The sequence below is a fragment of the Sphaeramia orbicularis genome, chromosome 8, assembly GCF_902148855.1.
Source record: "Sphaeramia orbicularis chromosome 8, fSphaOr1.1, whole genome shotgun sequence".
Classification (NCBI taxonomy): Eukaryota; Metazoa; Chordata; class Actinopteri; order Kurtiformes; family Apogonidae; genus Sphaeramia; species Sphaeramia orbicularis.
Genome location: NC_043964.1, coordinates 54,163,682 through 54,188,901, shown reverse-complemented (window position 1 = coordinate 54,188,901; position 25,220 = coordinate 54,163,682). Strand labels below are relative to the sequence as shown.

The window sequence follows — 25,220 nt, the reverse complement described above, 5'->3', positions numbered from 1 at the left end:
AACAGATTCTTTGAAGTTCATCTAAAATGACCTTCATTTCTTCATACATTTAATTATATACTTGACAAGTATAAGATAAGTAAACTCCATTCAAGTAAAATAAAGAGAGGAAAGGGCTTGAGGGGGGAATCCGGTCGTTTTTCATGGTGGGGCTTTGCCACATATGTGCTGATAATATCTAGTTTAAATATGGATATACGAATATACTATTACTATATAGGACATTATAGAATATTATATGCATTTATATTATATATGTATATGTGTTTCAGTTTGTTTTTTGTTTGTTTTGTTGTTTTTTTTTAGTTTTTATTAATATCTGGTATTCATATCTGGTAGGATAAGCTGTAAATGGTATTATTATATTAGTGTATATAGGAAAAAGAATGTGTGATATTGTTATACTATTATTATTATTCTTGTTATTATTATTATTATTATTATGATATTCATACAAATAATAACTGCTATATAGTGATCATAAGGAATAGAAATTGGGGGTAGGAGTACATAAGTTTTTACTTCTTCCTACTCCTTTCTGAGCATTTATAATTTCATTTCATTTGTTTTATATATATATATATATATATATATATATATATATATATACACATATGTGTGTGTGTTTATTTATTTATTTATTTATATTGTTTGCTTATCAATCACTTATGTACCAGTACTTATATTTTGTTGGTTGATTTTTGTTTTGATTTCTCTGTCTACATGTTCGAAATAAAGATTTCATTCATTCATTCATAATAAGTACCAGGAAAGAAATTACCAATACAAAAAAACAAAAACACAAAAAAAACCAAACATTACATATGTAGCTCTGAATATATACATATACTAAATATACATATTAAGACACAAAATTAGAACAGTAATTTGTACTGTATGTACTCGACAATATATTATCAATATGATAATGAAATACACATAAGTGTACAAAAATATAGTTGTGTATAATTATAATTAAGTGTTTACAAGGTGGAGTTAAACAGTCTGATGGACACAGACTGGAATGACTATGAAAATGATCATATGATGTGTTCTTAGTGATGACCACATCTCAGTCCATTTGAGTTGAGCCATTCAAACACAACAAACCCCTCCAGACCAGTCCACTTCACACACCAACACACAGTATGTTGGCTTTCCTTGAGTTTGTCAGCCGTCTGCAGGTCTTATTGAGCTCTGTTTTAGTCTTAATCCTTCCTCTATCTGAGAGAACCCCCCACAAAAGCATGTCCTCGTGTTGTTTGGACGAGACATGTGCACGACAGACACTGGCTTAGCCTCGCATGTGTGGTGCACAATGTGTGTCACTGTGTTTATCCTCCATGACAAGTGAGCAGGAATGATGGGATTGAGTCTAAAAACCCTCGGCTGCATCCACAGACACACACGCACACACACACACGCACAAAAAAAAAAGGCTGCTTTGTGTCTGGGAAGAAAAGGGAGATTAATAATAGAATAGATGATACAGAAAAATGTAAAAATAATAGAAGGCCTCATGTTGTTGATATTTCTAAATAAGCTAATTATTTTATTTGTATATTTGTATTTGTATATATGTATATAGTGCATATCAGCACTTAGCTTCAGCCTAAGTCTATTCAGCCTAAACATAATTCACAGTCAGTTGAATTCAAGTCAGCCTCATTGTTTGTATTTTCTGTATTATGGATAATAACTGAATAAACAAAAACCTGTAACCTGATATGATTCATAAACATGACATTAATGTTGTGTCTAACTGGTGTATGTGTGTGCATAACTAGTTTTACTGTTACTTTAATTGCGCATTTATGGATGCATAATGTCCATGTATCCAGCTTAAACAACATTTGAAGAAAGAACTATTCAGCGACACTATCTGACACTGTACGTTTAACTAAAATCATTCTTTCTGCACTGTTCCTTTTAAGCTAAAAGTTTTTATCTGTTTTATCTGCTTGACTGTTTTATCTGTTTATCTGATTGTTTTTTCTTTGTTTTTCTCATGCCAATACACTTTTTATTGCTTCCATGCTTTTGATGTTTTATGTAAAGCACTTTGAATTACCTTGTACATGAAATGTGCTGTAGAAATAAACCTGCCTTGCCTTGCTTATACTACTAATTGGTAAGGAAAAAAAAACCAAAAAAAAAAACCCTGGTAATTCTTTTGCCATTATTTCTACTCTTATTATGACTTGGCTTGAATGTTTGCTTTCTTTTTTCCCCTTTTAAATTTACTGGAACACAAACCCTATGTGGCATTCGTGCTGGGCATTAAACGTATACACTTAAGAGTAAAAAACAACAACAACAACACAGAAGGTTTAACCACAAACACGCAGGGAAAAAAACAGAAAGACGTGGGAAATGAAGAAACTCATCTGAGTCACTCACAGCAGTTTGAAGCCAGTAAATGTGACTCAGCACTGACGTATACACACACACACACACACACACACCATCTGTTGTCAGTTACGCTCCATCTGACCTCTCTAACATTTGTCTGATACACACCAACAAAGACAGTAACGATGGAGCCATAACAGTCCATTTCCATCCACATCCACTGATTAGCTTAATGCTAATGCTAATAAAAGCCAAACCAGTACCAACCAACCCCATGTCCCAGTCCCATTCTGTATTGTGTGTTCCTAAATCACCAGTTCCTATTCTGTTCATGAACTGAAGGCAGACTGTCCTTTATTTCATTTAAGCCTTTGTGTTAATGTATTGTTGTACTAAAACATGTAAAATGGTCTGAACACGTTACTTCCATGACAGCGCACACATTGACGACACAGATGGACGACCCAATTACTGTTGGCTACTTGAAAAGGACTTTCTTCAGTAAGCCAATCTGGTTTGTGTGTTGATTTAATTTCAAACTAAGCACTGAATGTATGAATGATAAAAGGGGAAAGCCAGAGGATAGTTTATTTTAACACATTTTTAACAATTCAACATAATCAACTGGGACAGCACTGTATACTTTAAACCAGGGGTGTCAAACTCATTTTAGTTCAGTTCCACATTCAGCCTAATATGATCTAAAGTGGGCCGGACCAGTAAAATAATATAAATAATAGGTGAAGAACTTATAAATAATGTCAACACCAAAGTTTTCTCTATGTTTTTGAGTGAAAAAGTAAAATTCCGTAATGAAAATGTTTACATCTACGAACTGTACTCGAACATAACATGAACAAATACGAACCTGAAAATTCTTAAGAAAAATAAGTGCAATTTTAACAATATTACGCCTTAGTGTGTCATTTGTACATGTGAATCACAACTTACAGATCACAGTGGATCTACATATACACAAAACACTTAGTAACAGTTGGTACAATTCTACATACTTCTCTTAAGACATTTCAGGTCTTTCATATTTGTTCAGGTTATTCCCATTTTTTGTAAAAGGATAGTCTGTAAATATAAACATTTTTGTGTAATTTTCCTTTTTTTACACAAAAAAAAGACAAAAATTGGTCGTTTTTCATTATTTATAGGTTGTTATGATTGTATTTTACTCGTTTGACCCACTTCAGATTGAATTGATCTGAAATGATTTTTACATCCTTGATTGTTAATGTCTTCATAATAATTTCTTGATTTCACAAATTCATCCGAGGGGCCGGATTGGACCCTTTGGCGGGCCGGTTTTGGCCCCCGGGCCGCATGTTCGACTCCTGTGCTTTAACCCATCCCATTACAAATTATAAAGACAACAAAAGCCATTTAAGCAGATGAACTGTAGCAAAAATGACTCTGAAATAAAACAGCGTTTACAAAATGTATATAATTCTCCTCCTGTGTGCTGTAGCTCATGTCAGCATTTAATAAGCATGTCTTCAGCTTTGTTCATTTCGGTGTGAATATGTTAACTTCCTGGTTGTGGCATAAAATAAACAATCAGGACTCCAGAAGGAACATAAATCAGACCTTCAGGACTCCAGAAGGAACACCTCTCTCCTCCTCCTCCTGTCTGTCCTCCTCTCTCCTCCTCCTCCTGTCTGTCCTCCTCTCTGCTCCTCCTCCTCCAGTCTATCCTCTTCTCTCCTCCTCTCTCCTCCTCCTCTCTCCTCCTCCTCCTGTCTGTCCTCCTCTGCTCCTCCTCCTCCTCCACTCTATCCTCCTCTCTCCTCCTCCTCCTGTCTGTCCTCCTCTCTGCTCCTCCTCCTGTCCTCCTCTCTCCTCCTCCTCCTGTCTGTCCTCCTCTCTGCTCCTCCTGTCCTCCTCTCTCCTCCTCCTCACCTCATATAGGTGTATATGTATTTGGAAAGGGTCATTTATGAAATTCTTCAGTCAGAATACTTAACACACAGGATAAAAACAAATCTAACTATAGTGGAGAATAAATCAAACAAAAGCAAATGAGGAGGAACATAAGTAAAGAACAAATGTTAAAGAAGGAAAAGTGAATATTTATTTTTAAAAGTCAGCTGTTCCAAATGTTCCAGACAGAGTGTGTGTGTTGTCCAAACTCCTCCTCCTTTGCATGTCTTGTAACAGTGGTGTCCAAACTGACTGAGCTGAATCCCTCTGTGTCTGTGAACTATTAGTCATGTTTACTGTCTTGTTTTCTTGGTCGTTCACACATTCCTCTGTCTTCCCGTCATCTCATTACAAATGCTACCAGCAAAAATCCACTTTTTCACTGGATGATGTAAATGTTTGGGAATACTTCACTGTTACAATTAAATACTGCAATTTTTATTTCATTATTTATATCAATTACACGAGAAGCTAAAAAATAAGGTTGACTGATAGAAAAATAAAAGACATCTGGACTGTTTTGGGATTGTTGTTTTTTTCATTGAACAAAACCATTCTCTGGATTATAACTGAACTTTAACCCTTAGGGGTCCACGGTCATGGCCCAATCACATGACTCAATCACATGACATTTTCAACACGTCGTAGCGTCGGAAGTCGGTCGCGTAGACCACTGCATTTGAAAGTGTGGACTTGAAACACTCTCCCACTTTTTATTTGATGTTGCTAGAGCAAATACAGCTGGAGATATGACGGTTTGAAACTGGGGTAAACAAATGTGAATGAAAGTATGAAAATGAGGGGGGGGGGGGTGTTATTTTTCTGACTATATCTTTATAATTTTTTGTCCTTTTTTAAAACAGAAAAAACTGGACCGAATCTGCTGATTCTAATCCAAAGACTGCATTAGTATTACAGGTGAGAGTGAGAATGACCCCTTCCTGAACCTGATGAGGAAACCGGGGGGACCGGGGGTGGGGGGCGGGGTGAGAAAACCAGAGAAAACGCCTATGCAAAGATCTGCTTTTATGTCAAATATTTGAGTATAGTTTTAATCTATTACAATTTTAATTTTCTATACCTAATATTTGGAGCCAATATTCACTTTTAAAGTCTTTGAAAAGGTTCGTTAAGCATCTTTGTGTTATTTATGCAATAAATTATATACATTTTTCAAATCGGATTTTATATTTTTTGTGTTTTTTGTCCTTTTGTGTTGATATAGTAGGTTAAAGTGAAAAAATAATAGACAGATGAGATAGATGAAGTTGTGCTGAAAAAAACAGATCCCAAACATGGGTATAGAAAACATTTGTTTATATAGTATATAAAGGCAAAATCAAAAGTACTGAAAAACGGACAAAATAGGCTCAGACCCCTAAGGGTTAATGCAGTGTGTTTCAACCTTGGGGTCAGGACCCCACATGGGGTTGCCTGGAATTCAAATGGGGTCGCCTGAAATTTTTAGTAATTGATAAAAATTAAGAAAAACTTACTTGGTGAGTTGAGAGAGACAATCACAATACATAAAAGACATGACAAACTCTGAAACTGCAGCACTGTGGTTCTGTTTCTCTGTCAAATGTTCATTGTGGTTAGTTTCAGATGCTGCAGCTCTTTCATAATTCATAGTTAGAGTTCTTGTTTGTCCAGTATGAATTATCAGCCTTGTAAATACAAGCTGGACTGACTGTACATATCCTGACCAAGGAAAATACAATTCTCCCTTTGCGCAGTAATCTACACCTGGATTTACTGCCCCTGTCCATAATAATACACATTATATAGACTAAATGTTGTCACATTATATAGACTAAATGTTTCTCATTAGCTTTCAGTGAGTGACATGTCTGTTTTTTTGGGGGTTTTTTTTGTTTTTTTTATGCTGTTTTTAACAGATTTTAATTTGTCTTTGTTTTTATGATGGTCGTATTTTGTTGTTCTTAGCCCGCTTAACACCCTGTGTTGTCACTAGTTTTATTTACTTATTTAATCCCTTGTTTTATGTTTGGTGTATGGCACTTTGGCCAGCTGTAAAGTTCTTAAAGTGCTTTATAAATAAAGTTCGTATGGTATGGTATGGTAAAATCAACATTTATTTGCAACATACTATAGAAAACTATTACATGATCAAAAACAAATTAATTTTAGCAAAAAAATGTCTCAGTTCTGGGGTCGCCAGAAATTTGTGATATTAAAATGGGGTCACGAGCCAAAAAAAGGTTGGGAACCATTGGGTTAAAGTGATAATAAGTGTCTTATTCAGCATTGTTCCAGTCATTAGTTGCAGGATATAGACTGTCTGTAGCAGAGGTCTCAAACATGCGGCCTGGGGCCAAATCCGGCCCTCCAAAGGGTCCAGTCTGGCCCGTGGGATGAATTTGTAAAATGCAAAAATTGCACTGAAGATATTAATCATTTTAGTTGAGTAAGAAATGAAAAGGAAATGAATAGACTATATTTGCCATTTGCACACATACATCCCAGTATAGGTACATTGGAATTCTGGTGCGTTTCCCTGCATCATAGAGTTAAATAAGACATAAACAAAAACAGCACATAAACACAGCTAAAACATTTAAAAACAGTTATTGTACAGACACAAATACACACTGTAAAACAGAGGGCTATATCAAAGAAATAATAATAATAAAAGTACTGGGAGGTAGAACAAGTTATCGCACATTCCATTAAAGTGGCTGTTGTGCATATTTAGGAGAATATTCTTCTTATAATATCAATAATTTTCGTTCAGGTTCCACATACAGACCAATTTAATCTCCAGTGGGTTGGATCAGTAAAATACTATTATAATAACCTGTAAATACTCAAAACTCCTAATTTTTCTCTCTGTAAATGTAAGCATTTTCATGTCATTTTACTGTATTTACATTAAACTATCATTTGACAAAAACACGAATAACCTGAACAAATACAAACATTTTGAAATGTCTGAAGTGTAAGTTTACCAATATTCTGCCTGTTATTAAACGTTTTGTGTATTTGTTGATCCACTGTGATCTGTAAGTTGTAATTTACATGTGAAAATGATCAACTCAGACATAATATTGTTAAAACTGCACCTATTTTTCTTAAGACATTTCAGTTTGTTCATGCTATTCACATTGTTTTAAAGGATAGTTGGTAGATGTAAACATTTTCATCACATAATTTTCCTTTTTTCACTCTAAAACATAGAGGAAAGTTTGGAGTTGACATTATTTATATATTATTATGTTATTATTTTACTAGTCCAGCCCACTTTGGATCAAATTTGGCATAATGCGGCCCCTGAACTAAAATAAGTTTGACCCCCCTGGTCTTTAGAGACTTCATTAAGTGCATCTTAGTGTTATCATAATTAGATTAGCTACTACCAAATACCAAGAACCAAAGCAGATGGACATAAGACAAAAACAGTGTATAATGACAAATGTAGATGTAGAATTAGCCGAAGGGACAATAATTTGAACACCAGATCCATCTGTAGAGGGAACTGTGAGGTGACGTCCAGATGAACTAAAACAGGACAAAACAACATCTCTGTTAAAGTCTGACAACGACTATTCAAGAAATCACCACCTTTTCTACATTAAAAAAAAAAACAAAGTTAAAAAAATGGTTAAAATCTAATCAAACATGTGAACACCTTTGATGTCTGATCATTTCCATCTCAGTAGTTATTCTTCTTGACAGTTTTATACTGTATTATTGCACTACCAATGCATTGTGTGACTTTTATATATTAATGTGCTGTATATACTGGAGCGTTTTGTTTGAATGTTTAGTCTGTCTTTAAATGTTGAGGAAATATCTGCCAGCTGAATCCAGTACATTTACACAAAGTAATGGTTTTTTGTACTGACTGTTCATTAATATGCATTGTCCTCATCAAATTAACAAATAAAATATAACAAGTGGTTCCAGGCACAACAAACCCCGCCCCTCGCACGTATTGTAGCTTATTTTGGCATCGATCCAGCTGATGTCATTATGTCTATGTGTGTGCTGATGTCACCATAGTAGGGTTGGGAATGTTAGTTGTCAGTTCCGATGCGATACACATCTGGATACAGCATCTCTGATTCGATACATGAAAAATACATGTGTGGCGTCTTTCGATATGATACTATTTACACCCACATCACGATACAAAGTGATTAAACACATTCTGATTCAACACATTCATTCTGGTAAAAAAAATTATGCAGTACAATTCAATGAGCTGATAATTTATTTACCAAATAAGATCATGGCTTTTTACAAAGTGTCTTTAGTTCAGTTTCAGAACACGTGCCTCACATTCAGTCAGTGAAAAAGTTCAGACTTTGTTTCCTAAGTCATTTCTCTGCATGTTTCTAACACTCAACTTCTTACTCCAACATTGAATCCATTTGTAATGAAATGTATTTGTAATGTAGGTAAAACAGAAAAAGGTTCTGTGACTTTAACAGACACCTGTGCAAGGTATTCTGGGATACACTGATAGATATGTATGTGACTGTTTAAGGAAGTATCTGTGGTATGTACAGCAGTATCCAACACAGTTGATAAAGTAAAAAGTACATGTTCAGAACCCACATGTGGTCACCTCCTTCTAAGTCTGTCATATTCACATACAGACATTACTGTATTCATGGGCGGAGCATGTGCCCAGTGCATGGGCACATGCTCCTTCTAAATGCAATCACAAATATATTCTATTGAACGGATCAAATTTCATCAATACAAACATTCAATAACCGATGCATCGCGATATCATTCCAAACTTTTCATTCACTAGCAGCTGCTCTACCAGTGCACTGGGATCGTATATGCGCGTGTCAGGATATCAAATAATCTTCAGACCCCTACAGTATAGACACAGACAAATTTTGGCCATTATAAGTAAATGAAAAAAAAAAAAAAAGATTTAAAAATTCATAAAAAATATGAACTTTGACCTACTTTTCCCAAAATGTAATCACATCTATTCTGGGTCACTGGCAATATGTAAACCCAATCTGGTATGTATTCAACCAACAGTTTTGCTGCTAAAGTGTAAACAAACAAACAAACAAACAAACTGAATCAAAAACAATACCCCTTGTCTCCCCTTTTGGGGCAGTGTAATAACTAAACAGTAGGACTGGGCACTGCTTTCAACACCATCCTAAGATGGACTTAACCCTAAACACATCACCCGTGACCCTGACCCTAACACTGACCCTGTCAGGGATGTTCGTACATCCACCACATGACCCTCCTGCCCCCCAGTGACCGCAGACCACACAGATCAGTCCGTGACAAATGATTTCTTGCAACAAAATTAAGGCACAGGTTATGTTTTGTATCAAAGGATAATGAAAAAAGCATCATGGGTATGACATTTTATTACACATGACAATCACTTTGTGTTAGGTACCAAAACTACCTTTAGGAAAAACTAAATCATGAACCCAACTGAAGAGCTGCTCTGCTTTTGTACGTCAACTTGAACACCATGCAAACTGGATTCAAATGATGGAACCTGATGCCAGACAATGTGTGTGTTCCACAGCAGAGGAGACGCCCTTTTCTTCACTACCTCCAGTTCACATGATCCAAGGCCTGATAGGATATGCTGCCAGTTGCCCTGATGGATTGCCTCCTTTCCGTCAACATCTCAGAGGGATTTCCTCTTCTACCAACCGTACAAAGAGTGTGTGCTGGTTTTAAGTGGAGGAAATGCACTGCAACTACTCAAACAGCGTATCCATAGTCCAGATTAAGCCCAAAGCACATACAGGACTAGTTTGTTGGATTTGGTTGTGTTTGTTATTAGTGACAGTGAGTGCAGATGGCCTGGCCTTCAGCTGAACACACACACACTCATGGATATGCATGAACTCCACCACAGCCTTATCTCGGAGAGGCCAATCCTGACTTCCTGCACTCGCTCAGGACTCTGCCCGCCTCCTTCCGGTATGAACATAAACAAAGGACCAGCTGATGCATTCACCTTTCACCTCCTCGTCTGTTCAGTTTAACACTCTTTGAAGTTTCCCAAAGCTTCATCAGTGACTATAACATGTGTGTGATGTGGAAACTTCATACGCTACAAAATCAAAGACATATCACGACTTAATAACAGCATTTTACCGGTACCAACAAGAACTTCAGCTGACCTGTGTGAATAGAAAGAAAATGACATCTACCATGTTTCTGCCACTACTTAAACAAACACTTTATCAAATAAGCAGATTTACTGATCACATCATGTCCCACAGAGATCAATGTAAAACCTGACGACCCTTTAATAAAGTCTAAAAGCATGTTAAGCCCTGGAGGTGCCACAACATTTTATAGTAAAATTTTATGACAAAATATTTTGTGACATTTCATAAAAACAGTAGTCACTTTTCCATTGACCCTCAAATTGTGCGAATATAACTTGCGCATAAAAATTTACCTAATGAAAAAACGAGCATTTTGCCAAAAGTCTCATTTTTGGATTTAAAGTTTTTGAGCTGGCAAGAGGTGGTTTTTCGGCCATAGTGCAAATGGTATATCAAGCAAAACTGCAATGGAAAGATCTTTTTTCACAACTAGAGTCAGGTGAATTAAAAAAACAGATGTTGATGTACGTTGCAACAATCGAAGAAGAAGAAGAAGCATGTGGCGGTACGTGTGGACACACCAGGAAACCCAATCATTTTTTATTTAGTACGAGACAGAGGGGTAATATATAATAATAATGAATATATCTGTAAATCAACACCATATTTACATTTGTTACCATGTTTATGGAATGACTTCTCGTGTCAGCTCACAATAATAAAAAACAAATCATCGCATTTGTGATTTAATGGAAAAACCGACATTACACACTTCTGTTTTTTGACATTTAAGAAATATCGGTAAAGTTTTGCGCAGATGTCCAATGGAAAAGCGACTAGTGACTATCTTCTGTGTTGATAAACCAACATCACTTAGTAACTGATGTTAATGGTTTTTACCCCTTGGACAACTTCTGGCTGAAGGGGTATTGTAATCGTTTTGTCGTCTGTCCGTCCGTCTGTCTGTTCAACTACGTAATCGCATTATCTGAAGAATGCATTGATAGAAGAAGAAGAAAAATATTGAAAATAGGTGGTCTTGACCTACTTTTTCCAGATCCAATGTCCTTGTGCAGTTATAACATCTGAGTCCTTTCAAAAATAAATATGTATGTAATAAGTTTTACACAAAGACAATCTAATCTACATTATAGGGCAGGAACTTTCAACACAATCTTACGCTAGATTTGACCGAGGTGGATTAAAAGTGTGCAGGACGTTATGTTCTTTATTAACCCATAAAGACCCAAAGAGCCACTGGTGACCAAAAGCATCTACTCATCTGTAATGCTTAATAACTGTTGATCCACTAATCCTATTAAAACATGGACATAGCTGGTGTAAAATACAGTTCTTCATCTTTTCATGGTCATCAGATATGACCCATTTGGACGTTCAGAGGCTCCGTAGTTACCGCGGAAACACTGTCGTCTTCTACAACATTGATTCACCAGTAAAACCCATGGAGTTAGATCAATGACAGTGGATGGACACACTGGGTTTATGATCAATAATAAATAAAATGAACAAAAATGAATAGAAAAATGTACAAAATAATTAAGAAAAAAAGGAAACGATAACCAAAACAGTAACTAAAATGAAGAAAGAAGAATAAAATAAGCAACAAAATGAATAAAACATTGAGAAAACACTGCATAACAAGAACAAAATCAGCCACAAAATGGATGAAATGGAAGAAAAAATAATAAACCCATGGAGTTGGATCAATGACAGTGGGTGGACACACTGGGTTTATGTTCAGTTAATGAGAGATTTTTGCTGAAAAGTCTCTTTTTCTTCAGTTTTCTCTGTTTTTGGTATAATAACCCTCAGCTTTAATCTGAGCTTTTTATGATCATCTACATGATCAGTGAACTGAATATGGGAAAACTCATGATTTACACCAAAAAAAACCCCACAAAATATAGAGGATATATTACAAAAAATGGTGAAAAATTACTTAAGAATGGTTAAATAGAGGGGGAAAAAAATCATTTTGAAAGTACTACAAAAGTAGCACTGCATCTTTATGGGTTAAGAAAATTTTCACAGAAGACTGAAGTTTAATGTCAGGTGAAAGTATTTCATGAGCATGTATCATAACCTGTTTAACTATCACCAAAATTACAACACTGACCCATAAAGACCCAGAGATACTTTTGTGTCACTTCCCAAATGTATTTTTCTCTCTATTTTAACCTTTCTGAAGCAATTTGTCACCATTTATTCTAATATCATCCTCTGTATTTTGCTTTTTTTCAGTGTAAATTAGGTATTTTACTACGTTTAATTCACTGATTATGTAGATGATCAGAAAAATTTCAGATTAAAGTTGATGTTATTATATCAAAAACAGAAAACTGAAGAAAAAGTGACTTATTCAGCAAAATCTGTCATTAACTGAACATAAACCCAGTGTGTCCATCCACTGTCATTGATCCAACTCCATGGGTTTATTATTTTTTCTTCCATTTAATCCATTTTGTGGCTGATTTTGTTCTTGTTATGTTGTGTTTTATCAATGTTTAATTCATTTTGTTGCTTATTTTATTCTTTTTTTCTTCATTTTAGTTACTTTTTTTGGTTACTTGTTTCCTTTTTTATATATTATTTTGTACATTTTTCTATTCATTTTTGTTCATTTTATTTATTATTGATCATAAACCCAGTGTGTTCATCCAGTGTCACTGATCCAATTCTATGGGTTTTACTGGTGAATCGATTCTGTAGAAGATGACGGTGTTTCCACGGTAACTACAGAGCCTCTGAACGTCCAATGGGTCATATCTGATGACCATGAAAAGATGAAGAACTGCATTTTACACCAATTATTGACATGGATTGATAGGATTAATGGATCAACAGGTATTAAACAGTTTAGATCACAAGATGGTTTTGGTCGGCGGCGGCTGTTTGGGTCTTTATGGGTTAAGTCTGATAAGGAATCGACTTTGTCTGATTACAAATCGATGAACAATTCTAATTCAAAGTCAATAATCAAAGGGCAGGAGCTGCTTTATCATGTTTTTTTTCTAATTGTTCAAATGTACAGGTTTAGATAGGACTGTAGAAAAAAAAAACTGCAAAAAAACTAAACAAAAACCTCTTCTTAACCATCTTTAAGATATCTGACGATTGACTCAACAGCTCAGCACGAGAAGACACACATTTATATTCAAAGATTTATGTTCAACATCAATATTGGAGTCGGTTCAGGAGGTGCATGTGTCCTGTATATAGAAAGTATGGGGTTGAGAGACACCTGCTTCCACAAGCCTACTTTTTCAATGTGACAATATTCTGAATTTGTCGTTGATTTTGCCCTAACCCAGTGGATGTGGATATTTACGTATTAGCATAGGTTGGACATATAAACCGGACATTCAGAACATGTCTCAGTAGTGGTTTGGATGGTCCTTCATGTGGAACACAAACCCTATAGTCATCTATCTACTCATCTGCCTGGGATTGAGATGCACAGTCCAAAACCAAAGGCCACATTTCTGATTGTCAAGAGTCAACGTGATATCATGATTCGCGTAAATATACACGCCACTTTTAATTGGCGTGCTATCTGTATGCACTATAAGCTTTCTGTGTGTATGTTCACATTGTTATTAGCCCCATCCAACCTGAATCGATGCGTCAAATACCACGCACTGAGGGTTAGGATTATGTGAACCGGAGATCTTAGTATAAATTGACATGCGAAAGGTTGAAAATTTGAAGGTATAGCATGCCAAATGCAAAAAAAACTGGTGTGACATACTACGCCATTTATTGAGATCAATCTGAAAGAGTTGTAAACAGGTTATAAACAGTCCTCCAGTTACGTTTCTCCTTGTGAGACTGTTCAGTGCAGTTATGTACAATCAAAGATCAGTTTGCGTGTTTGTAGTAAAACCACATAAAACAGCTTCCTCTGATGGTGTGAATGTGCGTTCCATGTATAAAGGACTCTATCTGATAGGTCACATGTTCACATGCTGAGGGGCCAATGCATGACATTTATAGATGATTGTTCTTGTTTACTGTGTACCAGGGAATCTTTTACAAAGCATTTATTGAGCATGTTCATATCACAATGACAATACAAACATATATGTTTATCCATCAGTACTAGGTCAGACTGAGGAATACTTTCTATTAATAGTCTTAAAGCAGTGATATTTGTCTTTTTTAAATGTAATTCTTCCTTTTCCCACATTTCCCTGTGGTCTCCATAAACTGTAAATGCTCTTCTTAAGTCTGAATTCTTCATTCATTCAACTCCGCAGGTCCATCTTCAACCCTATTTCTGAGTAATGACTCCAGAAAGGTGGTTTGGAGCGCTGGCCCTTTAAATGCACATGAGCCACTTCAGGCCCCACCCCATCCAGGTTGTTCAACCAACAACTGAACATTTTAGGTAATTGTCTCCAAGTTTGGACATATTTTCAGTCTGGACTACAACCGCTGCTGCTGACAAACAATTATGGAGAAATACTGGAGAAATGTTCATCTGAAGTCTGGACGTTATATGTGCAAAGGTCGGAGAAATGTTCGTCTGAAGTCTGGACCTTATATGCGCAAAGGTTGTGACATAACTAGTTATAGACAGAACAAATTAAGAAGGAATTTAAAAAAATTGTAGAAATCCCCTCATTTTTTGCCAGAATGAATATGAAGATAACTTTGAAGCACCTGGAGGGCTCAAATTCAAACTGTATGAACTGATAAGCCCAATCCCATTCCATCCCTTGGCCCCTCCCCCTTACCCCTACCCCTCCGTTTTGTGTATACACATGAAGGGGTAGTATTGTCCCGATTCTCGATTAGATTGAGGAGAAGGGCTAAAGTGGAGGACTGTATAGCCCTTGAAACAGAGATTTTTCAAGGCCACACTACGAACGGAGGGTTAGGAGAATTAATTCTGTTCAAATCATTGACAAGATGGAGGTAAACACAGTAAAAAAGTGCAGCAGTGTGATTAAAGAAACACACAAATGTACGTATTTTCTTCATAAACTTAATCATTTGATTGACCATTTAATGCCATTTCAATGTGTTATAGATCGCATTTCTGTGGTTTATAGTTGATAGACGCAAACAAAGGCCCCAAAGCCCATGGAACAGAGACAGTTCCAGCTACTGACGGCACGGAGAATACTTTCAGAAACAACGTTTTCGCATCTGTTAATAGTAGGGGTGTTAGAAAAAATATTGGTTCTGCACGATATTTCATTTCACAATACTGTATTGATATTAAAAAGTACTGTATCGATATTTTTAGGTATTTATTTAAATGCAAATATTGTGGAGGTTCAATTTTGTTTTTTTGTTTTTCTTTTTTGTTTATATTTTATTTGTTAATATTTAACACTGTTTTATTAAATAATGTTAGTTCCTTTGTTGGGATTGCACAAAAATAATGTTATGATATTAGTTCTGAACTAATAGAATATGAACATTTTAACAGGATCTTAAACTGTAATGTCTGTAAAACATAATTTAAGGTTTAACAAAAGACAATTTTGTGATATAGCATTAGATCCTGTTGTGATCAAATAAAAATGTGTTTAGTATTTGTGCATATTTCTGGTGTAATTCAATTCTTCAAGGAAATAATCATTTAAAAAAGAAACAAACAAAAAATTGCCTTTTTAACAGTATCACGATATATTGTGATATATTGTATCATGATCCCAGTATTGTGATTTGTATCATATTGCCAGATTCTTGCCAATACACAGCCCTAGTTAATAGCGACATTGATGACTGCTGATGACGTGACAGGTCTGGAAGGGCTGTCCCATTTCATAGGAGAATGTTTCAACCCCTACCCCTTGCAGCTCCATTTCAAAGGGTAGTGCCAAGTGCAAGGGAAAAGGGGGAGGGGTAAGGGGGAGGGGCCAAGGGGTGAATTGGGATTGGGCCTTACGGTTCCTAAATATGCAAATAAATGTACCAAAGACTAAAGTGGGTTTAGCAAAATATGACCCTTTTAAAAGAGTCAATAAACCTGGGTTGGACTGAACTGGACTAAAAACTTATGAATACTGTATGATGGCGTTTATTTATTTCAAATATAACATTAAAAGCAAACAACGGAAAGAGTTTTTGTAAAAAGAAAAGACAACATTCAAAAAGGAAGGAGGAGGAGGAGTTATTCCAACTGAATGATGCTGATGATAAGAAATAACTGACACCAATAGATGATATCTAGATTTGAAATGAGTACCATTCTGCACTACTAGTCCTAACACCAAAACCTTGTCTTCAATCCCTGTTTTCAGAAGACACTTGTTTTTGATAAACATTTTGTGTTTAAACAAAATATTACAAATCTGTTGGATTTTAGGCATTCAGAGCAAATTTACAACACAAGAACTAGGTCATACTGATTAAAACTTAACTGAATTTATCTGTGACTATAATGGTGTTGGTGATTTTAAGGGGGAACTCCACAGACGCATTCAAGTGTGGTAGTAAAACTACAGTTGAAATATTATCTGAATCACCATTTGATTTGATTTTTTTTATTTTGAATATGCAAATAAACTAGTGCTGGGCAACAACTGAAATTCTTAATCGCAATTAATTGCATGGATTTCTGTGATTAATCATGATTAATCACATAGTTATATGCCGGGGGGGGGGGGGGGGGTTGCCGGCATCAACAGTGTGTTTTGCCTTTAAGTGATATTTCAGACTGGAAGTACTCCGGTGATAAAAATAATTCCACATTGCAGTGCTTACAAACAACTTTGTCCTTCTCAACCCCACCATCTGAAGACATTTAAAATGAAAATGTCCACGGAAAAGACCAGTGCTTTTCTCCATGTTTATGTCCCCACCAGTTTATTTCCAGCTGTAAGTGACTTGACAGGAGTCTTAAGCCCACCCCAAATGCTGTCATTGGTTGAAATGCATGATGACGCAGATTGGCAAACCAACCCTGATCAACATCCCCCTCTTCCTGTGACCCATGGTTTACCTATGTGTGTTCACAGAGCGAGAGCAACGGACTTTCAAAATAATATGTGATGTTCAGTTGTTAAAAGCAAGCAACAGGGGCCCTCTAGTGGTTGGAATAAGTTGCACTAATGTATGTTTTGTCCTTCCGGTGTTCCCGTAGCCAGTTCAGACATAAGAAGGAACTAACAGACACGTTTCTTTCACTCTGTTTGTATGGCCCAAAAAACATTTGCCTGTGAGTATTTTATGTTCAGTTGTCGTGAGAATGAATAGTCTGAAATATCTCTGATGTGAACCTTTGTTGCTAGATAAAAAGACGTTGTAAATCTTAAATTAATTTGTAAATGCTAATTGTTAGCGTGTCCATGGATTTTCCCATTCAAGTTAGCATCGAGCTAGCAATCTTTTTCCCATTCATTTAAATGAATAATGCCATGTAAATGTACTAAGGCAATGATCATAACGGAGACATATTTTGTATGTATGTTGCAGTTTTACAGTGAGTCTCAAGTAAAAGATTTGGAGCGAAGTTTTCGACGTCTGGTTTTTCTTGGGAAACCTGTTGTCTATCTGCCGACCTACTCGCTACACACACACAAGCAGGGGCAGAAGAATAGGAGTTAGAATAAAACAGCATTAACAGGAGATAAAAAAAAAAACAAAACGCCGGCATTATTTATTTAATGACTGCGTTAACACGGTAATAACACATTAACTTGCCCAGCCCTAAAAGAAATGAAATCAAACAAAAAAAAAAGCAAATTAAGACAAAAACAAAATAACATTTAAATAAACAGAATCTTTCTTCAAGCACATACAAGTCTGAATATTGCATCGAAAAGGAGCAGGAAGAAGAATGAATTTATTTAATCCTACCCCTCAGTGCTTTTACACCTTTATCACTAACTTAATACAAGAATCAAACAATACTATTTTCTTAATTTTAGCACTGAACCACAACAAATACATAATGCAGTAACTGAATTATAGACAACAAAATATTCATGGCAGTACAGTCATACAGACTCTTGCCTTTTTGGATAATGCCTGTTTGTTACAACCAAACTATAACAGTTTTTTTTTCTTTCCAGTTTTTCCTTTGTTTCTGGGGGTCTTAGACTGTGGTGTAATGTTTTTTTTTGTATAGTTTTTTTTGCTTTTAACTAAAAACAATGCATTTTCTGCATCACCTACAAAATACATTATTGCGATGTTTAGGGAACGGCACGAAGAAACAATTATGCTGAAACTTGGGGGCTTTAAAACCAATAACAGACAAGTAGAATATGACTGGATAGTATTATACTTCTGTTTATTTGACCTCTTCCAGTCTAATAACCTGCATACTGGACTTAAGAGTTGTTCTGTTTAAACCTGACTCTCATCGTACCACCAACCTTGGAGTTGAGGTTCCTGGAAAAGTGTGGATGTTGTAAAATTAATGACACAAGCAGTGCAACTCAAATGAAAACGAAATGACGACAAATCTCAGATCATCCATGCTATAAAACTGCATCATGTCTAATAGAATGTAGAGACAAAGAAGTGGTTTTTACCAGAGCTGAAGTAGTATGATTTAACTCATTTGAATTTATATTGGATTAATATACATTCATTAAAAATCTATTGTATTGGATTAACAGACAAGATAACAGCAAAAAATCTGACTACTGGTTATGATTTGTGGCTGAAAACCCTTCTATCCCTGGTGCATTTAGTCCTTTTGTTCATAGTGAGGCTGTAAATGGACTGACTCTGCATCTGTGCTGATAAATGCACATCCTTTTATAGACCTGGACCGTGAAATATTTGTATTTGTGCCTGTAACCGTTATCACTGCCCCACTGGGAGCATCCTGAGGGTCAATTCAACTACTACTGCTCACAACCGCAAACTGCTGAAGGACCAGCGTAAGAAATGATTGGCACACACCAGTCCAGCGAAAGGTCTGATATCTACTGCAGCCACAACAGCCACAACGGAACAGGATCATCAAGGATGCCATGAACTGCTCTATTCTCACTTTCACCGTCTGGAAAGACGATACCGGGCATTAAATCATGTGCTGCCCATTTCCCAGAGATGCTTTCATCCTACAGGAAGTAGATGAACACACAAGCACTGAGCACTATGTATTCAGATTTCAGACTGGATTATGTCTAGGGCTGTGTATTGGCAAGAATCTGGCAATATGATACAAATCACAATACTGGGATCATGATACAATATATCACGGTATATCATGATATTGTTAAAAGGGCAATTTTTTGTTTGTTTCTTTTTTTAAATGATTATTTTCCTTGAAGAATTGAATTACACCAGAAATATGCACAAATACTACACACATTTTTATTTGATCACAACAGGATCTAATGCTATATCACAAAATTTTCCTATGTTAAAACTGAAATTAGGTTTTACAGACATTACAGTTTAAGATCCTGTTCAAATGTTCATATTCTATTAATTCAGAACTGACATCATAACATTATTTTTGTTCAATCCCAACAAAGGAACTAACATTATTCAATAAAACAGTGTTAAATATTAACAAATAAAATATAAACAAAAAAGAAAAACAAAAAAACAAAAATGAACCTCCACAATATCTGCATTTGAATAAATACCTAAAAATATCGATACAGTACTTTTTAACATCGATGCAGTATCATGAAATGAACTATTGCAATATACTGCAGAACCGATATTTTCTTACACCCCTAATCATGTCACCCTCACAATAATTCACACTCATAGCGTTAGCCTCATAGTAGGGGTGGGCCATTGGCAAAAATATCATATCACAATTTAAAAAAAAATAAAATCGCCATCTTAATTTTATCACGATTCTTTACATTGATCTTTGAGTCTAATTTGCAAGTTTCTGGATAGTCCAACCAAGCAAGTTCCCTTTGTAAAACACAACCCTACAAGGACAAAAACAAAAAAAAATGTAGCCCAAAGAACCTTCCAGAATATTTTTCATTGAAATAGTTTGTGCAATTTTGCCAACATGTGCCAAGAACACAAACATACTCAAATGTGAACAACACTCTGATTAAGTGCACTCTTACAACATAAAAACTAAACTGCTCTTGGTTTTTGAGGTTGCTATCAATAAACATGAAAAGTTCATTTGAAATAAATACAGAATAAAATATCAATGAGGAAATGGCCATTTCAAATAATCCTGCAGATTTACAGAACAGGTGGCTGTTCATTTTGCAAATTACTGTAGTTTGTACTTTTGTCATTTGGGGAAAAAAGCCGAAATAATTCCATACAATGGAACTGGACTTCTTTTAAGGAAGTAACTCGTCTGTTTCGCTCTCAGCCATGACTCCACTACACAACTAGGGGTGTGTGTTGGCAAGAATCTGGTGATACGAGACAAATCACAATACTAGGATCACAATACGATATATCACGATATATCATGATACTGTTAAAAAGGCAATTTTTTATTTTTGTTTTTTTTTTTTTACAGATTTTTTCCTCAAAGAATTGAATTACACCAGAAATATGCACAAATACTAAACACATTTTTATTTGATCACAACAGGATCTAATTTTATATCACAAAATGTTCCTGTGTTAAAACTTAAAATATATTTTACAGATATTACGATACAGATATAAGATCCTACTCAAATGTTCATATTCTATTAGTTTATAACTAACATCAGAACATTATTTTAGTTCAGTCCCATCAAAGGAACTAACATCTGCCTCTCAGACAGTAAAAAGTGCTTTTAGGATGCTTCAACTAACTATTATTTAATAAAACCGCGTTAAATAATAATAATATAATAAAATAAAATAAATAAAATATAATTTGAATAAATACCTAAAAATATTAATACAGTACTATTTAATATTGAAATATTGTGATATATTGCAGAACCGATATTTTCAAACACCCCTAAACACAACGTTTGTGAAATCCAAGTGACGTGGATGTGAACCGATGTGATGTGTCTGTACGTCTCATATAACTCCATCCACAGCTGTTGAATACTCTACAGCTCTGACTACATCCGATTATAGATGATTCCACCATCTCTCTGTTTTGATGGCTCGTCGATATGTTCTAATCCTTCACAAACTAATATCATCATATTGCACAGCCCTACCTCATAGCATGATAATGAACTCATATACAAATGGACAAAAATCTGTGGACCCGTTGACTCCAGGTGTTTCTTTTCTAACAGGGGTCTGGGATACAAAACAATAAGGACTAATGTCAGAATATAGTTTTATATTATGGGATAAAAATCCTATTGATTATTAATATTGATGTTTCTGTGGCCGATCCTCATGCACAGGACATCTGACAGCTGGAGACATGATGTGTCCACATATTTATGTCCATAGAGTTTAGAAATATTAATATTTCACTAGAGTTTAATGGTAGATTTTTCTTTCTCAGTCAGATGTGATGACAGTAGATGATTAGATGAGGAAGTAAATTATTATTTACAGTCAGAGCAGGAAAAATATTAGAGAAATTTAAAGGAAGAACATTTAAAGAATCATGACTAAAAAAAAAAAAAAAATTAAAATAATTAATGCTGAGAGAAATGAAGTCCAAACCATCTCTGAGTCATTTTGGAAACAAAGATAAGAATTTAACCCAAACTAACCAATGCAATGATATTTATCCCATAATATAAAACTATATTGAGACATTAGTCATTATTGTTTTGTATCCCTGACCCCTGTTAGAAAAGAAACACCAGGATCCATTGGGTCTAAAGCTGCAACCGATTAATCAACTCAAAGTGATCCAAAAAATCATTCAACCACAATTCTCCTGAATCAAAGCTTTGTTTCCTTCATTTCTCTGCTGTTAAACATTGTTTCCACTGTTGTGTTTCACACGGACGCTTATTGTGACGCACAAAGAAGCTTCAGTTCAGGAAAACTTTAATAGAATATCTTCTTTCAATCAATTCGAGTCAATTAATCGAATCGGGACTTTTTGCATTGACTTCAAGCACCTAGTCAATTAATCGGTCGCAGCTCTTATTGGGTCCACAGACTTTTGGACATTTGTGTCTGGATTAGACAGTTACGATCTGAGGGTAACAATATTTAGGATTTATTTCATTGGGGGTTAGGGTTCATGAAGTGGTCGAAATAAAGAGAAATGACAATTGTTCCTCACATGACAATGGCATGGCACCGCCCCCTTTACGTATGGTATGGTTTTAATTAGCCCAGCTGATGCTTGGTGAGTGATCTAATTAAAGTAATGACAGACGTGGTGGGGGGGCTTTTAATCAGAGTCATGTTAAACCCAGACTATGAGCGACGGGGCTTTGCAGATTAACATTGGATTACATCCATCTGCACCATCGATGTCTAGGAAAAGAAGACACAGAAAACAGACTAAATACGATGATGAGGACACCCAAGAGCCCTGACATTCAGACGGTTTCCTGTCATTTGACGTTTTTTTTTTTTTTTTACAACCTTTTAGAAACAACAGAAATACATTGGATCCGTCAAAATTGAACGTTTTTATATAATACAATATACATTTGATGTGGCGTCACCTCCAACAAACACCTCTTCTGTATAATGTCCTCTGATAGATATGCCCCATCAGTCCATCATGAACACATCAGCTCCATCTACAGCCCCAGGTCACACATATACAGTAGATTATTAATAGACACTGAGTAGTGATACATAATCCCTTCATTTCCACACAAAGGATTTTATTTCCTGCCAAAACAACTGTTAACCACCAGTACGCTCAGGAAATGTCTGGCATGGCACAAGGGATGAGAATCTGAACCCAGGCCAAAATATGTGGAAAAACAACAACAACAACAAGAGGAAAACAACAAGAAAAGGGCGGCAAATTAAAAAAATAATCACTTTCATGGTTCCTGTGAGAGACTGTTTCAGCCATGCTCGCTTTGGATTTATTGTTGTTGTTCATACTGTTGCACATGCACTTTTTCCACATTCATCCCATTATATATAGGCCTACTACTACTACTACTACTACTACTACTACCACCAGTACTGCTGATAACAATAATAATAATGATATTTATAATAATGATAAACATTTTATAATACAATAATAACATATTCATTCTATATTCAGACAGTATCTTAATAAGCTTATTAGAAAACCATGTATGGTAGAGTATTTCAGAAAATTAAAACCATCTACTTTATTTAGAAATGATGTTGCCAAGGGCGACATCATTATGATAATATCATTATGATACGTCATTATTAGGCTGACTTCCCCAAATACTAATAATTTAATGTTTAGAATTATTTGATTTTAGTCTGACTTAAGGTATGCTTAGAAGAGACGTACACGTACGTGCACGCGCGCGCACATACACAAACACATCTTATTGTAACGTTTCTCCATGAGCCTGGCCCACGCGCACAGACACACATAAATACAGGGAAAATAGAAAACACACACACACACACACACACACAAACAAACAAAAAAACACCCTCACCTTTGGTGTTTGATTCTTCTCCAGCCGGGGTCGGTGATAAGAACGTCAGACACAGATGATAGGTCGGTCACGGTCGGGTTAATACGGAACCGTCGGTGTGTGTCCGGACCGGACCGGCGGCGGTTGTAGGTGCACGAGGCGGGTTCCCTCCTCCGGTCATCGCCGCAGGTTAATGTCTCCGGTTCAACCACACACACACACACACAACGGCGCCGTCATCACCATTATCTTTCTTCTTCCTCCGGCGAACACGAGCTGACGTCTCGAAAAGCTCCGGTGGCACGAGCGAGCCTGCGCCGGTCGACGGGAGGTGATGAATTATTCACGAGAGCGTGGGGGGCGTGGCCAGGACGCTCATCGTACTCGTGCGTGGTGCGTGCGCTTGTGCCTCAGACAACAAGGCGGGGGGCGGGGTCTGGGGGGGGGGGGGGGGGGGGGGGGGGGCAGGTGAACCACCGGCCGACATGAAGAGAGAAAAAAAGGAAGAAGAAAAAGATGAAGGTCGTTGAATGGAGCAGGACACCTAGTGGACAAAGGGTGACAGTGCACCTGGAAACACTGACTACAGAACGGACACAGAATAGAATAGAATAGAATAGAATAGAATAGAATAGAATAGAATAGAATAGAATAGAATAACCTTTGTTGTTGTTGTGTGTTCCATGCCATTAGTACAGTAGTGCTACTCCAGTCTGTGCAGCAGTATGAAAAAACAAAAAACAAAAAACAAAAAAACAATACGTATTTTTTTAACCTTCTGTTTATTGGTTTTTCTTATTTTTTTTACATATAAAAAAAAGAATATAGTTCCGACATGATACAAAAGTCCATCACACAGACAAACAACAAGCGGAACAAATCCCCCCTCCCCGGCACACATCCCCTCCAAATCACATGACAGATAAAAATAAACAGATAAATAAACAGTAAATAAAATACAAAATAGAAGTACAAAATTTCCACTTTAAATGTTGCGAGAAAAAACAAAACAAAACTGTATAGCAAAACACTCAGTCATGAGAAACATGACAGATTGCACTATTAACATAGATCAGAAAAGGAGTTCATGTCTTTTCAAAAGTGTTGGAGGCTTCAGCTAACGTCAGACAAATTATATTATTAACAGTATTAACAGTGTGTGTGTGTGTGTGTGTGTGTGTGTGTGTGTGTGTGTGTGTGTGTGTGTATACAGTATATATTTTTTTGTGTGTGCTGTCAAACGATGAAAATGTTTAATCAGATTAATCACAGGGTTGCTGTGGATTCATTTTGATTAATCATAATTAAATATCATCCATTTTTAATCTATATTAATCACGTTTCATTTTGCATGAACAAACAGACTCAAGAAAGAAGGGAATATTTATGCACTGAACATGTTTGTCCAAGCTGGGTGACATGTTAG

At 36.0% G+C, this 25,220-nt stretch overlaps 1 protein-coding gene across 2 annotated transcripts in view; it reads right to left on the bottom strand.

Annotated features, from left to right (window-relative positions):
- Positions 1-24,107, bottom strand: part of LOC115423512 (protein TANC2-like) — a 93,609-nt gene extending 69,502 nt beyond the window's left edge. For both annotated transcript variants that reach the window (XM_030140358.1, XM_030140359.1), the window contains exon 1: positions 23,816-24,107. The gene's annotated coding sequence lies outside the window, so the exon portion shown is untranslated. The remainder of the gene's footprint in view (positions 1-23,815) is intronic.
- Positions 24,108-25,220: the final 1,113 nt, after the last annotated feature.